At 35.0% G+C, this 17,962-nt stretch overlaps 1 long non-coding RNA gene across 1 annotated transcript in view; it reads left to right on the forward strand.

The window, feature by feature from the left end:
* The first annotated feature begins 4,016 nt into the window (after nucleotides 1-4,016).
* Nucleotides 4,017-17,962, forward strand: part of LOC144581596 (uncharacterized) — a 73,949-nt gene continuing 60,003 nt past the window's right edge. The window contains exons 1-2 of the long non-coding RNA XR_013532631.1: nucleotides 4,017-4,176; nucleotides 5,309-5,392. This is a non-coding gene — a long non-coding RNA (uncharacterized LOC144581596). The remainder of the gene's footprint in view (nucleotides 4,177-5,308; nucleotides 5,393-17,962) is intronic.

Below are 17,962 nucleotides of genomic sequence, written 5' to 3' on the forward strand. Positions count from 1 at the left end.
CCAGACTAGCTCCTTTCCTCCGGCCCAGAACTTACTGTGGTTTGTGTTTCTGTCACTTGAAAGAAAATAATTTCTCCCTAGATTTGCAAAACTCTTTTTTTATAATCATTTTAGTGAAATAAAGTAGAGGCTTGCTGACATGCTTTTACTCCTTGTGATCTCCCAAGGAAGTTGGAGACTGAGGAGAAAGGAAAGGAAAGATACAAAACTAAACTACTGTGTGAATGGTTGGTAGTAAAGTCCCATTAATACTTTCTCTCTGACATTCTTCTAACTCTAATGGCCTTAGAATATACCTGATGTTAAAAAGATGAAGAAAAATCTCTAACAGCATCAGTAACCTGAAAGTGCCTAAGGTCATTCTTTTACAGTTTGTGTCAGGAATTTATTGGCTGAAATAACATGTTGCTGCATTGGGAAGATGCAGCTAATGTTAAAAAAACCTGGGATATTAGCCATAGCTCCAAACCATTTAATTCTACCGTGTGCATGTGTGTTTTATGTTCAAAATATCCTGAAGGATGGCATGACTCTAGGAGAGAGATGCTCTACATCATTGTTACAGAAAGAGATAGCCTGACCCTGTGTCCATTCCCTGTCCTACTGGGTCACTTTCTTAGTGTGGCAGTCCTCTTTTGCTTTTACTGTTTTCAGAGTTCTCATGATCAGGATTCTAGGTTGCCTTCACATCAGTTTCCAGGACCATGTTCTCTTTACATCTGCCCCCATGTTCCCCTGCCAATTTGTAATGCTTACGTAATAAAATTCTAGTTTTCAAAAGTGTTTTACAAAGAACACTTGGGATAGATTGGTTGGCTCCCTGGTATGGGTGATTTCTTTCAGGTTGTTTAATGGAGTGGTATGAAGTTAGGAAGAAGACAAATATTGACTCCCATGTACACAACAACAGCCTGAATATTTGTGACTAAAGCCAGAATGTCCATTTGCAAACCCCCATAAATGGGTTATGGCACTGAATAGAAGAAAAAGAGGTAGCGTGGAACCGTGAGCCCAGAATCCTTTCCAGAGACTGTTGGCATGTCTACTGTGCTCAACAGGATGTGAAATTAAAACTCCACAATGCACCCTAGGGAGAAAGTCATCTACATTCATTTTTTTTTTTTTGAGATGGAGTCTTGCTTTGTTGCTCAGGCAGGAGTGCAGTGACCTGATCTCAGCTCACTGCAACCTCCACTTCCTGGGTTCAAGCAATTCTCTTTCCTCAGCCTCTGCAGTAGCTAGGATTACAGGCCTGTGCCCTCAGACTCAGCTAATTTTCATATTTTTGGTAGAGATGGGGTTTGGCTATGTGGGCTGGTTGGTCTTGAACTCCTGACCTCAGTTGATCCTCCCGCCTCAGCCTCCCAATGTGCTGGGAATACAGACATAAGCCACTGTGTCCAAACTATGTATTTTTTTTTTATAATCTTTTTCTAACCAATCCCCTACAATCTAGCTTTTATTCCCACTGCACAACTGAAAATGCTCTCTCAAGCTAAAATATAACCAGTGACTTCTTTCTCTCCTATTCCATATCTTTCCTGACATTTCTATAGCCCTTAAACCTATAGCTGATTACCTTGTCTATTTCGCCATCTAAAAGAGAATCTGACTACTACAATAATCTGCATGATGTTAAATTGGAAACTGTGACTGCTTACTGTGGGTTTACATAAAGATACTATAGGTAAGACAATCTAAAATAAGGTACCTGAGCAAGATACACATTTTCAAAAATAATTTAAAAACAAAATAAATAACTTTAAAAGGTCTGCATTAAGAGCTTCAATGATTCCAGTTGCTGAATTTATAAAAAGATTTGAAAAATGTAATTGTGGGGAGAGATGCTTGTAATTTTTTTAGTTCAGTCTGCTATGTAGGTGAACAGAATTTAGCAGAAAAGGGTTAAAGAATCACATAATTTCCAGAAGCTGAGAATAGACATTAGAGATGAGAAATCTCCAGTAAAGAAAATTATCCCAGGCTCACAGCCAGCTAGAAAATAAGAATCTCACTCCTATAGCCTTAAGGAATGCACTTCTGCTAACAACTTGAATAATCTTCTAAGCAAATTTCTCCATGGAGCATCCAGATAAGAGAGTAGCCTGGCTTACACCTTGAGGTTGGCATTGTGACATCCTAAGCAAAGAACCCAATTAAACCTTGCCCAGATTTCTAATCTACAGAACTGTGTACTCACAAATAGGTGTTGTTTCAATTTGCTAATTTTGTGGTAATTTTTTTACACAGTCATAGAAAACTAATACACTTTCCCTGCAAACATCGATTATAAATTTTTTAAAAGAGAGACTGTATTGTTCACAGTCATAATCCCAGAACCAATGGGTAGTGCTTGACAAAATAAATACTTATTGAAAATGCGAATTAATGAATGAACTTCATAGACTTGCTGTGGAATTAAAAGAGATGGTATGAAGTTTATAACTACAAAGTACATAAATGTGAGATTACTTCCTCTAGTTCAAAGGTAACACCTAGCTGTGTCCTGGTACACTATAGCCTGACTTTGACCTGACTCAATGAAAAAGAAGCTATGATATGTATGGATTCTAAAAAATTTGAATTATTTTATATTTATATCCTGTATATTCCCAACTTACATCCTTATAGAGAAGTTTGCATATTAGGAATGCATATGATTAATCTAGTGAAGCAATCTGAATGTTAGTTCATTCTCCATTATATGAGGACTGTGTGTTCAAACTCATAGTAAAATTATCTATTTTACCAAAGAAAAGGTAAGATATACAGAAAATATTGCATTTGCTTATATTTGAAATATAGATACTTCATAAATTATGGTAAAGTAAAAATGTAATGGAATTATTTTCTAATAATTTCCAAAGGCAAATAAATATGTTTAAAACAGGATTGCATCTGGAACATTCTGCCACTAGAAATAATTTACTCAAAGACTAAAGGAGGATTGAAATGAATTTAAAAAGCAGGTCTGTGTTTTGAGATCACTTCTAAAAGTAGGCTTTGGTCATGTAGTCTGAATTAGAAGAGTAGTAATATGAAGGGGAAAAAATGATTTTGAAACAAGAAAATAAGAGGTATTCAAACAGAAGAATTCCTAGGATATTAGAGAACCCACAGTTCGGTGTTAAAGGAGATATATATGCACACATTCACATACATCTTATTGTTCACAATAATCATACCAGAAAAGAGGGCCACATTTTAGTTTTGCCTGGTTCAGAAATGGCAAATAAGAACAAAAGGAACTTAACTGAGAACAAGAGGAAAAACTAAGAAAGCAAACTGGAATAACTCCCAAATGAAGCAAACTACTGAATCTTCAAGAGTTGAGAAAAGGGGTCACTCACAAAAGTAATCCACCCAAAAATTATTGAAGACATTGAACACTCATAGACTGGTATATGGAAAAGGGAAAAGCTCAGAATTGGACTGATATTATACTTCTGGCATAATGAACTGAATTTTAAGGCTATGTAGTTACTATACATTAAGATGCTTTTATGGCACCTGTGCAGAGAGACTAAGAAACATTTAGAGGTGGATCCCTGCAAAAGACACAGTGCTGAGGTACCAAAGGAGTGTCAGGTAGGAGGATTAATCAAGGTCAGGAGTATATTACATCTTAGACTTATGCAAGGGTGCCTTCTAGGTTGATTATCTCAGAGTGGTGAAGACATGAACATTTGTTTGAACAGTGACTCACTCGCTATTGAATATGGAATTCAACAGAATCTGGACAAGCTTTTTAGAAATATACCTGTCAAGGTCCAGAACAGAAAACTAATGTAGACAATATAATCCTTCAAAAATTTTTGTTCTGCAGGTTACAGAGAAAGACGTGGAGCAGATTACATTTGTATAACTCAGCTGAGCTTTCTTGAAAGGTGTAAGGAAACAACAGAGCAAAATAATCACATGGCCCACAGTTTTAGCAATATCATGTTACAGAAATAAATTTCTATGTTTGCCACTCGAGTATCTCTAATCACAAGACATCAAAAAATCAAATTTTTAAGGAAAGGCAATGTTTTGGGAGAGTTGCTCGTTATAGGATAAAATGGTTTTCTCTGGGTATACAAAAGCAAGGACAGGGTTTGGAAGCCCCAGCAGCTGCTCCAGATCAAGATTCACTGAGGCTGATTCTCCATCGGAGACAAGTGCTCTTGCCACAAGGTAGGAACTCAAAATTTCTTGAAATGTTTCAGTGAAGATAATATATCTGTACGAATGCCTATGCTTTTTTAAACTTAGAATTGTATGAGGGAGGCAGGCAAAAGATTTTTTATGTTATTTCCTAACACATTTACATTTTATGTATTTCACAGTAGGACCTATAAGTAGTTTACAGTTATATTAGTAAGAGCATTCATATATACAAAAGCATAAACAAAATTTACTGTCATTCAGATAAAATTTCTATTTTTCCTTATGAGGCAGCCATGTATCCCTGTTAGAAATGCTTCCAGAATGTTTTTCTTAGCCTGGTAATGAATGCTCAGTCTATGAACTTTCTTGCTGACCCTTCAGTGCAGGTTGTCTTCTGAATGGATAATTTTGTAACAAGCATATAACTCAAATTGCGGAGAATTATTAATCCCTCTGCCTACATTAAACATCAACCTTTAATATTAAATACAAAGTAATAATCGCATTGATATAGCTTACAGTCTGAAATGATCTTAAACTTACTACTGGCCATCCCCAGTGGGTTAAAGTAGAATTACTAAAATTTAAGAAATTTTATTGCACCTCAAAGTGTTCCCTATGAAATGCCTGTCTCCAGAAATGGCTTTACAAGGACTCAAATTCAAATGCTTTGAAAATTTCCTTTAGCCTTCTGATCTCCTTTGTCTGTGGGAGAGATTCGGGTTTCGCTCCATTTGAGCAAGTAAGCTTCATTTTATTTGAAATGGCCTTTTCCTAAACACAAAATAATTCATACATTTTTATATGCCTATATTTGAACATCAAGCATCCACCTCACTCTACTCCTACTTGTTGTTGGCAGTTATGGAGTTGCTATTTAACCATTTCAAGCTCACTTCCCTATAAACTAAACTTTTTAACTGAATTTTTTTAAAAAAAACTTGATTAGATGGACTCCTCAACTAATTCAGTAACTTGTCAGTGGCTGAACAGCTCCAGCAAAATAAGGAAAATTCTTTGGAGCTATAGAAACAGAAATAAGTATATGCCAGGAAAATGTGATATGTTTTATAAAATGCCAGACTTTTCTAACTTAATCAAATTAGAAAGACATTTTATCCTTGTTGCAAACTAAGCAACCTATCTCATTTAATTTCAGATATCTGGATTATTCTACAATGAGTATCAGCTCTTAGCAATTAAAACTCAAGCTACCCTCATGAGCCCACGAACTCCAGACCAGGTACTAACCCTGAAGGCCAACAGGTGCCTCATCTTTATTATGTCTCAACTAGATTTCTCATTTAGTAGCAAAACATGGAAATGGAAGCCAATTACTGAAAATAGAATTAATCCCTGTATAATTACCTTGCCCTATAGTTGGTTACTTCTACTCAATAATAACGTAAGACAATTTGATGGGCTTCATCTGTGGGGAAGACGCAGTCACGAGAGAAATGCAAAGACGACTTTCTAAAATTTCCTTTTGTATTTGATTCAACATGCATTTGTGTCGAACTTTACAAGTGTTTATACTACGTAGCCTAAACTCATTGTGCAAACACCACAAATATTAATATAACAAAGGACAAATGGAAAGCTTGATTTATTGTCAAATTGGATAAACAGACCTCATATCATGGGGAATGAACTAACATTCAGATTGCTTCACTAGGTTAATCTTATGCGTTCCTAATATGCAATATTCTCTATAAGGATATAAGTAGGGAATATACAGGTTATAAATACGAAAGAATTGAAAATTTATTAGAATCCAATTAGAAAGTCTTTGACAAATATATTAACAAATAACGGAGAATAGTTTGCCAACATTAACTGTAAGTTTTAAGATTGATATGCAATTTGCTTCAAAATTCAACTTCTAATCATTATATCAAAGAAATACCTGCACCCCCATGTCTATTGCAGCACCATTCGTAATAGCCAAGACATGGAATCAACCTGTGTTCACCAACAAATGGATTTTTAAAATGTGATTTATATACAAAATGGAATCTATTCAGCCATAAAATAGAATGAAATCCTGTCATTTGCAGCAATATGGATGGAATTGAAAATCTTTATGTTAAGTGAAATAAGTCATGCACAGAAAGACAGATATTGTATGTTCTTTCTCAGATACCGGAGCTAAAAATTTGATCTTGTGGAGATAAAGAATAGAATGATGGTTACTAGGGGCTGAGAAAGGGAGATGAAGAGAGGTTGGTTAATAAGTACAAATATGCAGCTAGATAGAAGAATAAGTTCTGTTCAATAGCACAGTAAGATAACTATAGTTAATAATTTGTTGTATACTTCAAAATAGCTAGAAGAGGAGATTTGAAATGTTCCCTATACAAAGAAATGATGTGACAAATGTCCTAATTACTCTGCTTTGATCATTACACATTGCATACTTGTACCAAACTATCACATATGCCCTATAAGTACATACGATTATGTCAGTTACAAATATTAAAAACAAAATTCAACTTCTAAAAATGTATATATCAATAAGGCATAATAATAATGATCACAAAGAGCTGATTAGAAGGCTGGTAATTGAATTTTTATTTATAATAGCAAAAATTTGGAAACAACCCAAATGTTCGAAAATAGAAAATAAAGTATATTACTTTCATATATGTGAATACTATATGGATATTAAAATGTGATAATAAGTAGATAAATCATAGATAGATAGATAGTTAGTTGGCTGGGCCTGGTGGCTCACACCTGTAATCCCAGCACTTTGGGCAGCCAAGGTGGTCAGATCACTTGAGGTCAGGAGTTTGATACCAGACTGGCCAACATGGTGAAAACCCCATCTCTACTAAAAATATAAAAATTTTCTGGGTCTGATGGTGGGCGCCAGTAGTCCCAGCTACTTGGGAGGCTGAGGCAGGAGAATCACTTGAACCTGGAGGCAGAGGTTGCAGTGAGTGGAGATGGCACCACTGCACTCCAGCCTGGGCAAAAAGAATGAGACTCCATCTCAAAAAAAAAAAAAAAAAAGGATAGTTGATTGATAGATAGTAAAATATTTATGTTAAGTTATTTCTAAGAAAAACTAACACCTTGTCCTGCTGCTATTATGGGTATATGTACATCACATTTTATAATCAGAGGGAAGGTGAGGAACTTTAAAACCTGAGCTAGACCAAAAATATGAACAAAAGCAAATGGAAGAAATTCATCCTGTCTAGTTCTAGATCCCAACATAAAAATAACATTAAGCCTTCTTTATTACTGACTTCCTAATAATTTTGCAAGGCTGATATCTGCACATATATAAAAATGAAAACTCTTTCAGATAAGCATGATTATGTGAGAAAATTACTAGCTTCTCTAGGAACAAAATTAGTATAAAATCTAGGAATTTTTCATAAGACATATTTGTTTTCTGTAAACAAGTTTTATTTTTTGTTTGTTTGTTGAATAGTCCTTATAATGCCTGAATTCTCTTATAAAGGTTTATAAAGTCTTTATTTTAAACTTTATTTACTTCTAAATGGTTTGGTGTCTCAGTTTTTTTTTTTTTTTTTTTTTTTGATGATCATTCAGTGTTCAACTTTTGGAGGTAGGAAGTCCTAAAATCAAAGTATAACCATGGATGCATTTTTTCTGGACACTATGGGAGGGGATTCCTTTCCTCATCTTTTCAGCTTCTAAAACACATGTTTACATTTCTTGGTTCTTGGGCCTGAATCACTCTGACCTCTGTTTCTCATCTTATTATCTGAATCTGATCTTCCTTTTAAGGACTCCTGTGATTATATTGTCTCACCCAGATAATCCAGTATATTCTTAGTCCTTTTTTTCATGTAAGGTAACATATTCACAGATTCCAAAGACTAAAATATGAACATTAGGAAATAATTATTGTATCTACCACTTCAAGCAATTCCAACCCTCAGTTTTATCTGTCTCATCAGCTTAAAGTCCCCAAATCTAATAATCCTAATACTTTAAGTTAGATGAGTTAGTCTCTGCATATAGTTGACTCTAGGATAGAATTCCTCTTCATCTGGTGCCTGTGAACTAGAAAACAAGTTATCTGGTTCAAAAATATGATAGGACAGGTATGAAATAACAGTTATAGACGTTCCCATTCAAAGTGTATAAAAATGGAAAGAAAAAAGAAATTACTGCCGTGAGAATACAAAATAGTACAGCCACTTTGGAAGACAAATTTGGCGGTTTCTTACACTTTTATCATAAGGTCCAGCAACTGGGACCGAAACCTATGTCCATCAAAATATTTGGATATTGGCATTTATAGTAGCTTCATTCATAATTTCCAAAACAGGAAGCAACCAAGATGTCCTTTAATAATTAAATGGGTAAACTGTGGTATATCCAAACAATGGAATATTACCCAGCACTAAAAATAAATCATCTATCAAGTCATAAAGAAACATGAAGGAAATTTAAATGCATATTGCTAAGTGAAAGAAGCCAGTCTGAAAGGCCACATGCCATATAATTCCAATTAAAAGACATTCTGGAAGAGGCAACAGAATGAAGAAAGTAAAGATCTCAGTGGTTGTCAGGGATTAGGGGGAAGGCAGGAATAAATACCCATAGTTCAGAGAACTTTTAGAGCAGTGAAACTTCTCTGTAAGATACTATAATGGTGGATACATGGCATTGTACATTTGTCCAAACATAAAAGGTAGAATAGCAAGTGAACCCTAATACAGACTATGAACTGTGTGTGATGATGACATGACAATATAGGTTCATCAATTGTAGCAAATTGTCCCCACTCTAGCCTGGGATGTGGGGGATACTGGAAATGTCAAAAATGTCTATATTGCTATGAACCTACAACTGCTCTAAAAAATAAAGTCTTTAAAAAAAAAAAAAAGAGTCAACAGTCCCAAGCAATTTTGAAGTCTAGCTAGGAAAACGGTATTAAATTTCAAGGTCTGAAAATAATTCTTGTAGTTTTTATCTTCATCCACTGAGCCAAGACCTCTAGTCTCTGGACTCAAGTCTTCCTCATCAGAAATATCCTTCTTTATTTGTGAAGTTTAGTCCAAATTTAAGCTGAATAGCTCAATCAGCCTGTTTCCTGCCTGTAGAGTTGGACTCTAACAGCTTCTTTAATTTTATTCTTTAAGTCCAAACTGGCAGTTTGCTGCGCTTTAATTCTGAAGAAACTTGTGGGGCACCTATTCCTGTCCTGGGATTCACTACATTAGACAAGAGATTCCACCTTACCCTCCCTCGTCCTAGTATACTTCCTGGATAATTCTATATCTATTCCTCATTTCTGCTTACATGGCCGTTCAGGAGGTCAGTGAGTCCCATCCCTCATCCCTTCAAAGATCCATTTGTACAATTGAATACTGTCTTTTTGTGACTTCAAAGGTACTAACAAAAGATTTTCCAGACACATTTGGGTTTACTTACAAGAGCACACTTTTTAAACGGTGAATCTCCTTATTTTATTGTCTTTTATAATCTGGATAAACTTGAGGATTTTCCCAAACATCAAGTTCTGGTTCATTTTGGCTTAACAAGTTTTCTACGTGTTTCTTTCCTCTTGTATTTTACTATAAGCAGCAAGGAAACACCAGGCTTCGCTTTCAGTGCCTGCTCGGAACCAAGCTCATCACTTACAAGTTCCACTTTCTACATAACCACAGGACACAATTCCACTAAACTTTCTGCCACTAATAAGAAAGATTTTCTTTCCTCTAGCTTCTAATAAAATATTCTGTATTTCCTTCTTAAGCCTCCCCAGTGGTACCTGTAAGATTCATATTTCTAAGTCTGTCTTTGGTTATTTAAATATTCTCCGCAATCATTGTTATCTTTATCACATTCTTCACATAAATTATCAGTCCTCACTAGCAGAGTTGTGAACATCCATGTTTTTAACTGCTGACTGAAGGCAATCTAAGTTTTGCCTGTCATTCTTCTGAAAACTTTTTCAATCTTTTCCCATTGTCCAATTCCAAAGCCACTATACATTTTTAGGTATTTGTCACAACAGCACTTCACATTTAATACAAATAAAGTTTGTATTAGTTGTCTGTTGCTGCCATAACAAATTCCACAAAATTTGTATATGTTAATGTTCATGTTGGAGGTCTCAAGTTCTAAAATCAAGGTGTAAACAGGGTTGCGTTTTTTCTGGAGTCTTACATGAAAGTTTTTCCTACCTTTTCCAGCATCTGGAGAATGTCTGCATTCCTTGGCTTGTGGTCCCTTTCTGTCATCACTCTGACCTCTGTTCCCATCATCATATCTCCTCCATCTCTAATCTGTCTACCTCCCTCTTATAAAGTCCCATATGATTATATTGAACCCATGCAGATAATCTATTATAATCTCCCTGTCTCAAAATGCTTAATCACATCTGCAAAATTCCTTTTATTTTGTTAGGTCACATATATATACACACACAGTTTCCAGAAATTAGGGCACAAACACCATCAAGCAATGACTAGTCTGTCTCACCAAGGTTAATCAGAAACATCTTAATTTTTTTCCTATGTCTGTTTTTAAAATATGGTATCAGTCTCAATTTCTTTTTTTGGATTTGAACAAACATTTTATTGAAGAAACAGCATTTAATAAGAACATAAATGATAAGATGGATATTTTTAACTATGTATTTGGTTAAAAAGTAAAAAAAAACTTTAATATTTAATAATGTATGAACTGGATCTTGAAAAAATTATGAGATTCCAATTAAGAAGAGTATGAAAAAGTATGAAAACATGACTCAGTTTTTCTTTCTCTGTTTTTCTCTTTTTTTTCCAATTTTTATTTAATGAATACGTTACATGTGTTTCTCTCTTCATATCATTTTATGAAAACATTTTTTGTTACTTTAGTTCAATTGCTATTACTTCTATGTCGATAACATTTATATTATACCTCTGACCCCAAGCTCTAGTTTTATATTTACAGCTCTTGAGTAGATTTCCACTTGAAAGTCTCATTGTCACCTGAGAATAAAGTCATCAAAAACCTGACATTTTGTTCCGTAAGATCTTCTATTCAGTTTCCAAATCTCTTCATTATAACACTATTTTCTCAGTTGCAGAATGGAAAAGTTAGCATTATATTTGAAATCTCTCTCTAGTGATCCACCCTTATCCAGTTAAACTATAAGCCTTCTCAATGAATCCTTTGAAATGCTGCTGCTGATCATTTTTTCAACTTCCTAAAATGCACCTTTCTGGTCACTACCACGAATCAGACCAATTTTATTTTTTGTAATTAATTGAGTATTTAAAAGTCCAAGCCACTCTAATTGAGAGCTTAAAATGTTAAAGGTTCTGTACTCTTTAAACGAGGGTCTACCCTACAGCTTGAAAACCACAGTTGGGAAAGAGAAATGTAGTCTGCCATTTACTATACCCATCTCACCTCCTCCTCTCTGACTCCCTTGGCCCTTTCAGAATCGGTGTGGAAACTGGGTATGGGAGAGTGCTTAAGGAAAAAAGCTATAAATCTGTTTGGTAGCTGGTGTTATCTATAGGTTTTCTTGGTTGATACCAGTAATTCACCAAATGTTCCAATATGGCAATGACTTTTGTTAGAAGCATTTTCAAGACCTCTCAAGATCCTGTGGGGACCTTTCCTCACACTGTTTCCTGACTCAACTGATGCCCTGTCTGCTTGATTTCCTTTCTCATCCCTCGGCACTGGACACCAGGCAGGAATAGTTGCTTATTATTAGGTTCACCACAACCCAGTAGACTTTCCTTGTATTCAACCAATTTAAAATTTTTGGTCTAATTAATTTTATTATTCACTGTTTCCACAAGGACTTCTATACTCTTGCTCTCAATTGGTGAGTGTGAAGCTTGCCCAATTTCTTTTTGCTCTTTCAAACAATTTTTTTGTTGTTCTTACAAGCCTCCTCTCTTTTTTATTTTTATGAGCAAGAAAGATGTATCCAATTCTAAGGTGCTGAACTTGCTCCAACTCAAATAACTACCTTGGGATATGTTAATTTATTCTAAGGATTCTTTGGTAACAATATAATGTGGGCCTATAAGCTTCTGGCAATCACCAATACTCAGCAGGAATTGAATGCTAATTTTTATTCTTATAGGCATTCTAATCTCTAGGAATGGTTATCTTGGAGGCAATTCAGAACATCGCTGCTTTGATCAATCCCTCTAAACCAACAATATCTAGTGTAATAGTCCCAAAATTAAATTTTGCCTGCTTTTTTTGTGTCTAATATTTCTCTTTTATCTCTTCTGACATATGTTCATCTTCACTCTCCAAATTTCATCCATCTTTTCTGAAAAATTCTTTTTTATATTTTAGGAGATGATATGATATATGAAACTACTGATGAATATTTATAATTCCTCAAAATAAGTTTGATATCCTGAGTTTTTGAAAACATACATTTTATATCAAAGTACTACTTTATCTTCTTGGACAGATCTAAATAAATAGTTCAGGTGCTCCTATAAAGTACTAACTAAACTGAAGTTGGAACAGAAAGATAACTATGAGCCTCATTTCTCATCATTCTCTTAAACCTTCTATGTTGTTTCCTGCCCCAGTCTTGGAGTAGTAAGACATTTCACATTATGTACATTCTCTCTTACAGTTGTTATTGTTGTTGCTACTATTGTTCTTCATGTTCTTATTAGAGCAGGCAGATAGCTAGACATGAGCATCAGGGAAAGTCCCTGAGAAAAGGGAGGTCTAGAAAATCTCACACCCCAGAGGTGACCTAAAACCTGCATGCTAAATAACCTATTCCTGAATCATCATGGAACCAAATATGAAATCAAGATGGAAATTAAAAAATAATTATTTGAACTGAACAGTAATACTGACACAACTTGTTAAAGTATCTGGGATACACCAAAAATGGTGCTAAGAGGAAAGTTCATAGCATTAAACACCTACATCAAAAAGTCTGAAAGAGCACAAACAGACAATCAAAGGTTACACTGCATGGAACTGGAGAAACAAGAATAAACCAAACCCAAACCCAGCAGAAGATATGAAATACAAAGAGCAGAGCAGAAATAAATGAAATTTAAATTAAAACAAAAGATAACCGAAATAAAAAGCTGTTTCTTTGAAAAGATAAATAAAATTGATAAACCATTAGCAAGATTAACCAAGAAATGAAGAGAGAAGATCCAAATAAGCTCAATTAGAAACAGAACAGGAGATATTATAACTGGTAACACAGAAATACAAAAGACTATTCAAGGCTACTGTGAACACCTTTACATGCATAAACTAGAAAACCTAGAGGAGATGGATAAATTTCTAGAAATACACACTCCTCATAGATTAACTCAGGAAGATATAGAAACTATGAACACAGCAACAGCAAGCAGTGAAATTGGAATGGTAATAAAAGATTGCCAACCAAAAAAAGTCCAGGTCTAGATGGATTCCCACCTGAATTCTATCAGACTTTCAAAGAACAATTGGTACCAATCCTATTGACACCATTCCAAAAGATAGAGAGAGAATCCTCCCTAAATCATTCTATGAAGCCAGTATCACCCTAATACCAAAACCAGAGAAAGAGATTAAAAAAAAAGAAATCTACAGACAACATCCCTGATGAACATAGATGCAAATCCTCAAAAAAAAAATGCTACCAAACTAAATCCAACAGCATATCAAAAAGATAATCCACTATTATGAAATGGGTTTCATACCAAGGATGTAGGAATGGTTTAACATACATGAGTCAACAATGTGATACACCACATAAACAGAATTAAAAACAAAAATCACATAATCATCTCAACAGATGCAGCAACAGCATTTGACAAAATTCAACATCCATTTATGATTAAAACCTTCAGCAAAATTGGCATAGAAAAGACATACCTTAATGTAATAAAACCCATCTATGGGCCTGGCACAGTGACTGACACCTGTAATCTCAGCACTTTGGGAAGCCAAGGTGGCCAGATCACTAAGGTCAGGAGTTCAAGAGCAACATGGTGAAACCTTGCCAACATGACGAAACCCCATTTCTACTAAAAATACAAGAGTGAGCTGGGTGTGCTGGACGGCACCTGTAATCCCACCTATGTGTGAGGCTGAGGCAGGAGTATTGCTTGAACCTGGGAGGCAGAGGTTTGCAGTAAGCTGAGATTGCACCATTGCACTCCAACCTGGGCAACAATAGCGAGACTCTGTTTCAAAAAAAAAAAAAAAAGCCACTTATCACAAACCCACAGCCAACAATCAGACAAGAAAAAGAAATAAAGGGCATCCAAATTGGTAAAGTGGAAGTTAAATTGTTGCTGTTTCCAATGATATAAGCATATACTTAGAAAACCCTAAAGACTCATCCAAAAAACTCCAAGAACTGGTAAATGAATTCAGCAAAGTTTCCAGATACAAGATTAATATACACAAATTAGTAGCTCTGCCATACACTGACAGTGACCAAGCAGAGAATCAAATCAACAACTCAACCCCTTTTACAATAGCTGCAGAAAATAAAAAATAGAAATATTTAAGAATATATCTAACCAAGGAGGTTAAAGACCTCTACAAGAAAGACTAAAACACTGCTGAAAGAAATCATAGATGACACAAACAAATTGAAACAAATCCCATGCTCATGAATGGGTAGAATCAATATTATAAAAATGACCATACTTCCAAAAGCAATATAAAAATTCAGTGTGATCCCCATCAATATACCACCATCATTCTTCACAGAACTATAAAAACAATCCTAAAATTTATATGAAGCCAAAAGAGGGTGCACGTAGACATAGCAAGACTAAGCAAAAAGCAAATCTTGGAGGTATCATATGACCTGACTTCAAACTATACTACAGGCCAGTCGCTAAAGCAGCATGGTACTGGTATAAAAATTGGCACAAAGACATAGAACAGAATAGAGAACTGAGAAATAAAGCCAAATACTTACAGTCGACTGATCTTTGACAAAGCAAACCAAAACCAAGTGGGGAAAGGAGAGCCTATTCAACAAATGGTGCTGGAATAATTGGACAAGCCACATGTAGAAGAATGAAACTGGATACTCATCTCTCACCTTATACAAAAATCACCTCAAGATGGATCAAAGGCTTAAATCTAAGACGTGAAACCATAAAAATTCTAGGAGATAACATCAGTAAAACCCTTCTAGATATTGGCTTAACCAAAGACTTCGTGATTAAGAACCCCAAAGCAAATGCAACAAAAATAAATAGATGAGACTTAAACTAAAAAGCTTCTGCACAGCAAATAATAATAATAATTAGGGTATACAGACAACCCAGAAAATGGGAGAAAATTTTCACAATCTATGCATCTGACAAAGGAATAATATTCAGAATCTACAGATAAATCAGCAAGAAATAAATAATCCCATCAAAATGTGAGCTAAGGACATGAATAGATAATTCTTCAAAAAAGATAAACAAATGGCCAACAAGCATATGTAAAAATGCTCAACATTACTAATTATCAGGGAAATGCAAATCAAAAGCCACAATGTGATACCACCTTACTCCTGCAAGAATGGTCATAATCAAAAAATTAAAAACTAATAGATGTTGGTGCAGATGTGGTGAAAAGGGAACATTCTTACACCATTGGTGGGAGTGTAAACTAGTACAACCACTATGGAAAACAATATGGAGATTCCTTAAAGAACTAAAAGTAGATCTACCATTTGATCCAGAAATCCCACTACTGGGCATCTACCCAGAGGAAAAGAAGTCATTATACCAGAAAAGATACTTGCACACTCATGTTTATAGCAGCACAATTTGCAATTGCAAAAATATGGAACCAGCCCAAATGCCCGTCAATCAACAAGTGAATAAAGAAACTATATACATACCCACCCCACAGAACACTACTTGGCCAAAAAAAGGAATAAAATAATGGCATTCCCAGCAGCCTGGATGGAATTGGTCACTATTATTCCAAGTGAATTAACTCAGGAATGGAAAATCAAACATTGAATGTTCTCACTCATAATCAGGAGCTAAGCTATGAGAATGCAAAGTCATGAGAATGATACATTGGACTTTGGGGACTCAGGGAAAAGGATGGGAGGTGGGTAAGAAATAAAAATGTACACATTGGGTACAATGTACACTGCTCTGGTGATGCATGCACTAAAATCTCATAAATTACCACTAAAGGACTTATTCATGTAACCAAACACCTGCTCCCTGAAAAACCTCATTGAAATAAAAAATAAACACACTCTCTCTCTCTCTCTTTATATATATATGTATATGTGTGTGTGTGTCTATTATATATATATATATATATATATATATATATATATATATATATATGCATAGAGAGGGTTGGAAATATCTTGTTAGGAAGAAAAGCCCCTTAAGATGCCCAATAATCTTTCACTCTGCAGTTAACCTGTCAGAATGTAGTTAGCTGCATGGTGATAAGAAGGAAAAGAGGGCAAAGGAGAAATTACTAAGAGACACACAAATGCAATAAGTATAGATTTAATTGCTAAATGACCTTCCTGGTGTGATGGTAATGAGCAATGCCGCCATTAGGTAGAATTCTAGAATTTGTCTCCAACACTGGGCTCATGCATGCTGATTAACTAGCAGTAAGGGATGGTCCCACAAGCATGGTCAGGAACTAGGTGGGGATAAAGATGGGGACATAAGGCAGAAGTGGGACAACTAGACTAAGTAAAAGGGCAGAGATTTAAAACAGAGGTGGAAACTCAAAGAATCCAACATAATAAATATACCAACTCAGAACTCTTGGGGCTGTTGCTTACTCATTCTCTTTCTGCAGCCTGCTCAGTCTCATCTTTCAGAGCATACTGTGTCTCTAAATAAACTCTCTGCTCTTTATTTTCCTTCAATAAATTCTCTTTTTTGGCTAAATTTTCTCTGCCAAGAAAGACAAAGGATCAAGGATTTTCACACTTCCTGGTCAGGTTCTGACCCAATTAACCTTTGTATTAAGGATAAATGAAAACAGAAAAACTAACAGTTTATCTCTGCATCTACTTAAAAGTTAAAATATTTGTTACATTTTCAACAATAACAATATGTTGATTTGTAGAACAAAAATGTCTGTATTTTTAGTAATCTTTGAGATTGGCTTGAGTTTAGAAACATTGTTCTCATTAATTTAATGAATTCTACTTATTTCTAAGTACATTTCTCTATGTTTTCCAAAGGTATAACCTCCTCATCTCACTAATAAAATTGCTTCATATAATAAACTGATTCTACAAACATTGATGTGACACTGTAGGAAAATGAAGAATTTGAGGCATAATCCGATCCTTCCTACTGGCCCTGAATTAGGAAAAAGTTTCAACCTGTCCATTTTTAAATTGTTCAATGTAAATAGAATGGTCTGGCATCCCATGATGAAAAGCCTGAAATTTCTTTGTAGACTTACAGCATGATCAAACATTATAATAGCATTCACCATTCCTATCAAAGGAGCCTACTAATTGTTTCTACATTTTAATTATTTTTTAAAAACTGATAATGGGAGGGCCAAATTCAACACATAGAGATGATTTGTAGGGCCAGTAAAATGTTTTCTTTTATTGTAAGCTTTTGAATAGTGTTAGATGACTTGCATCCTCTAATTTATCCCAAAAAAGATATTAGAGATTTATATTATTTTGCTTCCTCTCCTTTCCTCTATTCCACTATTATGCACAGAGATCTGTGCATGTCAACTTCTCCAGTGTAAGAAAACTAACAAACTTCAAGCTGGAGGAGTAGGGTAAAACAGAGAAGAGAGAGTCAAGAAGAAAATAGAGAATAGTTTTTGCAAATAGCGAGTAGTTGATTCCACATAAAAATAATCAACTGTC

The sequence above is a fragment of the Callithrix jacchus genome, chromosome 2 (genome assembly GCF_049354715.1).
Source record: "Callithrix jacchus isolate 240 chromosome 2, calJac240_pri, whole genome shotgun sequence".
Lineage (NCBI taxonomy): Eukaryota > Metazoa > Chordata > Mammalia > Primates > Cebidae > Callithrix > Callithrix jacchus.